The following is a 7,784-nucleotide window of genomic DNA, read 5'->3' as shown; positions in this document are numbered from 1 at the left end:
ATTATGCAGTTTGGATCCTTACATGCTATTATTACTTAAATCTCATATCCCTTGGCAAGGTGTGAGTGTTCTCCTGGTAGGGCGCAAGTACCAGATCATGTTGTCGGTTACACTATAGCATTCCCCACGTTACAAGAAGTTTTATATACATGTATTTTCATCGAATTACCATTTTTAGACTTTACTCACGTCTCATGCTCATGTTCAAGTTACATTCAGTTTCAGTTCATGTCCTATACCTATGTTGTGCCATGTTCTTCATTTCAGCAGGTTTTACATACTAGTACTATTCACCATGTACTAACGTCCCTTTTGCCGGGGCCCGCACTTCGCGGTGCGGATACCGATTTTCGTGAGCATACGCACGCGCGTAGGATCACCTCGTTATCGCCTTATTGGTGAGCCCCACTCCTCTCGGGGTTCAACATGGAGTCTATATTAGTATGCGGTTTATGGTAGTCCGGGCCATGTCCTGGTAGTTAGTATTCGGAGACGTTTTAGAGGTTTCATAGACAGATATTAGTTCACGAGTCGATTATGCTTTCATGTTTGCACTATTACGTTTTCATGAATATTTCATGCTATGAGATAATTTCAAGACTTTATTCCGCAAATTATATTTTCATTATTTATTTAAATTGCATCATATAGATATATTGTTTTGATGCCCATGTTGACAAGCAAGCCATGAGGTTCGCTCGGACACATGCAAGCAAGGCCCGAGTGCCGTGTTACGCCTGTGCCATGGTTCGGGGCGTGACAAAGCTTGGTATCAGAGCCTAGGTTCAAGAGTCTTTAGGGAGTCTATGAAACCGTGTCCAGTGGGGTCACTTCTATATGTGTGAGGGCCCCATACATATAAACAGTTGACCACCAAGACATTCAGGATTTGTCTCATTTCTTTCTACTCTAGATCGTGCCATGAAGCTTAGAGCAATAAGTAACTTCTCTTCCTCTCGAATTACGTACGTTTCGAATGCGTAAGAGATGAACAGGTAATTCAAGGTCCAAGTAAGGATGTTTACCCATAGAGGGTACAATTGTGCAATACTTACTGGTAACGAATGAGACTTCAAGTGCTATTGAAAGTGGAATACAATGTAAGTTGCTCGAGAAGGGGTGTGTGGAATGAATAGTATGTTGAATGATAATGATGTTCTTTAGAAAGGAGAATAGAATACAACAGGGAGAGGATATCCGAGAAATTAGAAAAGGAGCTAAGTCAACAGGAAAAAGGTAAATCATGGAGGATCTCAGGAAGGTGGAGGCAGACAGTATTCTACCGGAGGTCATCAGGACCCACTCCATCCAGGTAAAGATTGAAAGGGGAAAATAAACAGGAAATTATAACAGGTACATCTGAGTTGGACATATGAGGTAAGTTCATCATTTTTATACTGTCGTTGAAATTGGGAGCCCTGTGTGGCTATGATATGATATATATATATATGTATACATGTTGGCCTTGTGAGGCATTGTTGGTATTTCCTGCGTGCAGGTTTTTGGAATAGTAAGAAATACAGAGGAAACTCTGCCAAAATTTTTCTAGAAATAGAAGGAGAATAAGATATAAGTTCGTAATATATCCGAAAAGCCATGTCAATGAATAATAAGATTTGACTAAGTTACGAGTACGGTACCGACTTTGAGAAATAAGATTTGATTTCCTATTCAGATGAACACCTTGAGTGGATGACAGTTCGGATACATCCGAATATGTGTGAGAAAACAAGGGCTTAAGTAAAGTTCAGAGTAGAGTGATTAGTGGAAGAAGAAATCAGCTAAAGCCGTAAGAGAGCAAACTACAGAAGAATAGCCTTTAATAGTTGTCAAAAGAGGTTGTCCTAAGATTTACAAGTGTGAGCAGAGTTAAGTCGTTAAGATGGAGTATGCCAGTTATGAATACAGTAGCAACCCGTTCATATAAGTAAATTTAGTTCTCTTTCCCCATGAGAAATTGCTCAGATGGGTGTCGAAAGATTCATCAATGTTGTAGAGTACAAAGGAATTACAGAAGATAAGGAATGTTAATTGAATCCCATCAAAAGAGAAGAAATTGTAAGTATAAGATGTTAGCCTTGGTCTAAGGGGGAGATGCATAAATCGCCAAGAAGTTCGGCGAGATAATTGAAGACCCGACCGGTTAGTATGAGATATGAAGAACCTTAGTACAGCTTAAGTTGGCATCATGAGATAGTCTTCATAAGGAATATGCCTCATCTTAGAGGAAACCTCCGAATTGAGTAGAATGATCGTCGAACGAATATTGTCAAGTTCAATTACTATCGATTAGGCGATCACGTAAAAACTATAAGATCATGCTCGATATGTGTCAAAGGGTAGTGCCATTGCACAAGACTCTAATCTTTAAGGTGCTCGTGAAAGACCTAGTGCACAACAGTAATATGAGTATTTTATGAAGTATCTCAGAAAAAAATCAAGTATGGGAAGTACAAACATGATTTAGGCGGATAAGAGAATTAAGGTGAAAGAAGTTCATCGCTTATCCAAGCTAGGAATTTGACTTTCGGACCGAAATGGGTGGAGTTATTGCCTGCAAGTCATTCCTGCTAGTCATTGAAGTTAGAGAGAAGCGGTTTGATTCCTACTTGCCGCAGATGAAAGAGAGGATTCACGAATAGAAAGCCTTAGCTTTTGAGCAAAGGGGAGATAATGGTACCTTGAGATATCAAGGCGGATTATGCGTTCCAGATGTTGATGGGCTCAGAGAGCGAATCATGTTAGAAGCTCACAACTCTAGGTATTCCATTCACCCAGGTTCCACTAAGATGTATCATGATCTCAAGGAGATTTACTGGTGGAAAAATATGAAGAAAAATGTGGCAGATTTTGTAGCTAAGTGCCCGAATTGTCAGCAGGTGAAAGCCGAACACCATAGGCCTGGTGGCTTGGCTCAGAATGTTGATAATCCTGTCTGAAAATGGGAAATGATCAATATAGGCTTTGTATCAGGTCTACCTCGTTCAGCTAGGAGGCATGATTTAATTTGGGTGATTGTGGACAGACTTACGAAGTCAGCGCAGTTCTTGCCAGTTAAGACCACCGATTGAACAGAAGATTATGCCAAGTCATATGTTAATGAAATTGCCATATTGTATGGGACCCTAGTGTCCATTATTTCAGATTATGGTGCTCAATTTACAGCGAACTTCTGAAAATCTTTTCAGAAAGGATTGCGTACAGAGGTGAACCTTAGCACAGCTTTTCATCCTCAGACAAATGGTCAGACAGATACGCTATTCAGATTTCATGTTATGATATTCATGTTAGTTCAATACTCGATATTTATGTCAGCTTAGTACTCGATATCATCCAGACTTACGTATTCATGCCGCCTAGTATTCGAATATCTCCGTATTCAGCTAATCCAAAGTATTCGTCTACTCGGTATTCGGCTAATCCAAATTCAATTAGCTCAGATTCGAGTCACGCCAAATTCAATACGGTCAATAGACATTCAGTTTAGTATCTCACAGCTTAGTAATCTTGTATTCATTCGGTTCGAACCATGTGTCCTTGATTTTAATGGTATTTGGGATGACCAATGTCTCTTATTGAGTTTACTTACAAAAATAATTACCATGCTAGTATTGGGATGGCAATCGTTCGAAACCCTTTTGAGCGAAGGTGTAGATTACCAATTGGTTGGTTCGAAGTTGGTGAAGCAAAGTTGTTAGGACCAGATTTGGTTTATCAGGATATAGAGAAACTCAAGTTAATATAGGAGCGTTTGAAAATGGCTCGTAGTCGCCGTAAGTCTTATACGGATGTGAGGCGAAGGGACTTAGAATTTTTCGATTGATGATTGGGTGTTCTTAAAGTCTCACCCATGAAGGGTGTCATGAGATTTTGCAAGAAAGGCAAACTCATCCCCGATATATTGGACCTTACATAATTCTACGAAAGGTCGGACTAGTAGCCTATAGACTTGAGTTGTTACAAGATTTGGTTGCTATACATCCCGTGTTTCATGTATCCATGTTGATGAAGTGTGTAGGATACCCGTCGTTGGTTGTTCCTACTGATACTATAACAGTTAAGGATAGTTTGACGTATGAGGAGATCCCCATAGCCATTCTTGACTGTCAGATTCGCAAGTTGAGAACTAAGGAAGTAGCCTCAGTGAAAGTCCTGTGGAGGAGTCAGAAAGTTGAGGAAGCTACATGGGAAGCCGAGGAGGATATGAAATCCATGCACCCGCACTTGTTTCAGATTTACGAAGACATTTATGATGAAACACCAAGATTTTGAGGTATGCAAGCTTTCTTTTCATGCTTTTGGTCGTGTGTGGCCAATTTATAGTGCTATTGTGATGTAGCCCGGTGAGGCAATAATATTATGGGTTGTTGTGACAGGTTGGTAGTGCCATATTATAGGGGAAACTCTGGCGAAATTTTTTTGTAGAATCCTGAATGTTAACATTCGAGTACGAATGCTCCAAAAAAAAAGAGGGAGAATGTTACACCTTGGAAATTTCCCCGTTAGCGTACCACGAATAGACCCATGAAGGGTATGATGTACACGACATGTTGACGAGTAAGAAGTATATTTTAATGATTATAAATGAGATTTCAAAGACATTGGAGGCAGGAGATGAAAGTTGTTAAGGAAAGCAAGGCATATGTTGTATGTCAGGCAAGAATTATAGTATCGAATTAATGACGGCTTAATGACATTTTGGAGAAGAGTTATAATGTCCCTTATGTATTCATGCCTCACGTTTCACGTTCAAGTTCATGTATTCGCTATTCATGTCTCATGTTTGGGCACTGATGTTTTCATGAAACTATGTCATGTCAGTTTCCATGCCCCATGTCATGTTATGTCTCATGTTTCACGCTCATGTCATGTATCCGGCGCTCATGTTTCATGTTATGTTTTCTTCACATCCGTGTATTCAAGCCATGCCCAGCTATGTTCTTAACCATGACCCATCATTCGAGGACGAATGATCCCAAGGGGGAGATATTGTAACACCTCGTACCTTTAATGAAAGTTTTGACCACGATCCTAGACTTAGAAAATCGATAAAGAATGTGGGAATTGAGATTTTTCCGTTCGGTTGTGATATGGTGGTTTACGCCCATGAACAATTGGTCGTATTCCAATTTACGCCCATGAACGATATGGTTAAACCGAAACCAAGAATTTCAAATCGAACATTCGGGAATTTGACATTTTGAGGTCATATGGTTAAATACGGACCGTATTTCACTTTACGGCCCGTATTTCAAATCGTGTTTGGAATTTGAGAAAACTTCCTTGATGAAAGTTGTAGAGCATTGAAATACCTTTCCAACGGTATCTTACGGAGGTCAAACGGAGATCTGTGCAAAGAGTTATGGCCATTTTACTGAAGAGACGCAGTGCAGTCCATATCGCAAAATACGACCCGTATAGCGCTTTACGACCCGTAAATCGAAAATACGGCCAGCACAAGTGTTGGACGTAAATTGCATTTTCCCAGGACAGTATATATTCGTCCATACTAGTTCAAATCATTATTTTTCATTCCTTCAAGCCCTAGAACGACTTCCTACCCTCTTCCTTCATCAAGAACACCAAGGTAAGCCTATTCTAATTATTCCAACTCAATTCTAACACTTATCCTTATAATCTAAACAAGATATTATCATTCAAAAACTAGGGTTTTCAAGAAAAACCCATCCCAAGGTTTAAGCATTCAAGATTTTGGAAATCCTCTTCAAAGCTCAAGTCTTTAATTCAAAGTTTTGGAGCGACTAAGGTATGTAGAACTTCCATCCACATGGGAATCTCTACGTTCTTCCCCATGCTCCGTTTCTTGATATCCATGAAGCTCAAACCCTAGGGCATTAAAACCAACATATTGGTAGCCCGTATTTATGTATTTATACACATGAACTTTGTATCTATATTCGTCATTGTATTCCTAATCTTCCATTATGGTTATTAGGAACCCTAGCTTAATCCATGAATCATGAATTCTTCCTCATGTGTTCTCATTATGTTTATATGAAAACTTTTGATTTTATGTAGCAAGTCACATGCATGTTTTCAAGTCAATTATTTTATATAATTATGAACTATTGTTATTACTCATGAATCAAGAACATGTTTGCAAGACTATGACAAGATATTTCATGAAACCATGTTACAAGTTATTTCGTGAAATCATGATTACAAGTTATTTACAAGTTATTTCACGAAAATCATGGGCTTCTTAGCCAACTATATCATGTTCATGTTTTTGGGATTGCTTAGTTAAGCGAGAAGGCTCGTATAGCCCGAAACTACGTCGCCACCGTAGGATAAGGGTTGTCGGCAAGGAGGCAACACCTTCATTATGCGCTTTGATCCTTACATGATATTATTACTTAAATCTCATATCCCTTTGGCAAGGTGTGAGTGTTCTCCTGGTAGGGCGCAAGTACCAGATCATGTTGTCGGTTACACTATAGCATTCCCCACGTTACAAGAAGTTTTATATACATGTATTTTCATCGAATTACCATTTTTAGACTTTACTCACGTCTCATGCTCATGTTCAAGTTACATTCAGTTTCGCCTCATGTCCTATACCTATGTTGTGCCATGTTCTTCATTTCAAAGGGTTTTACATACTAGTACTATTCACCATGTACTAACGTCCCTTTTGCCCGGGCTCGCACTTCGCGGTGCAGATACCGATTTTCAGGAGCATACGCCTGCGCAGTAGGATCACCTCAGTTATCAGCTTATTGGTGAGCCCCACTCCTCTCGGGTTCAACATGGAGTCTATATTAGTATGCAGTTTATGGTAGTCCAGGGCCATGTCCTGGTAGTTAGTATTCAGACCTGTTTTAGAGGTTTCATAGACGAGATATTAGTTCACGAGTCGATTTATGCTTTCATGTTTGGACTATTACGTTTTCATGAATATTTCATGCTATGAGATAATTTCAAGACTTTATTCCGCAAATTATATTTTCATTATTTATTTAAATTGCATCATATAGATATATTGTTTTGATGCCCATGTTGACAAGCAAGCCATGAGGTTCGCTCGGACACATGCAAGCAAGGCCTGAGTGCCGTGTTACGCCCAGGCCATGGTTCGGGGCGTGACAAAAGCAGTCTAATTTCATGACGGGTTATCCAGCAACATCAAAAAGGCTGCATGAATATAAGAATAATTAGAAAAGCATTGGGATGGTAGATTAAACTTCGGTATGGTAATTCGAGATCTACGTCGAATATTTCTCATGTTAAATATAGTATCAGTGGGCACTTCTAGTAAACTCTGCAACAGACAAAACTAAAAAAATTAAACAAGGACAACATACTGCAATTAGAACATTGACATGAAAGACTCAAAATGTTCGTTGAAAATGCAAAAAGTACTTGTCCTTCGTAGCATACAAGATATAATTTCAAAAAGTTGTAGTGAGTCTTTCATCTTTGGGCCTAATCTTATATACACAATACCAAATAACAATATCATCAAGTGATACAAGCCTTGACAAATGCCTAAAAGGTTTCAAAACGACAGGTGCAAGATCTTAAAATGAGTGGCATTGAAGAATACATTATGTCTTTACATTCTTTTCAAGAAAACTGCAAGTTGCAATTGAAGTCAATCAAGCTAAGTAATATTTCGCTCTACTTTAGTTTATTGGCTAACTTTTTCCTTCGTCAGCCAAAGTAGTTTAATATACCCCTCTGTTAGCCAAAGTACACAGATATACCCCTGAATGGATGGAAAATCCCAAATCAGCCAAAATTACTCATTTAACTAAAACTGC

Source organism: Lycium ferocissimum, chromosome 9 (assembly GCF_029784015.1).
Source record: "Lycium ferocissimum isolate CSIRO_LF1 chromosome 9, AGI_CSIRO_Lferr_CH_V1, whole genome shotgun sequence".
Taxonomy (NCBI): domain Eukaryota; kingdom Viridiplantae; phylum Streptophyta; class Magnoliopsida; order Solanales; family Solanaceae; genus Lycium; species Lycium ferocissimum.
The sequence above is the reverse complement of the archived record's forward strand: the minus strand, read 5'-3'. Positions refer to the sequence as shown.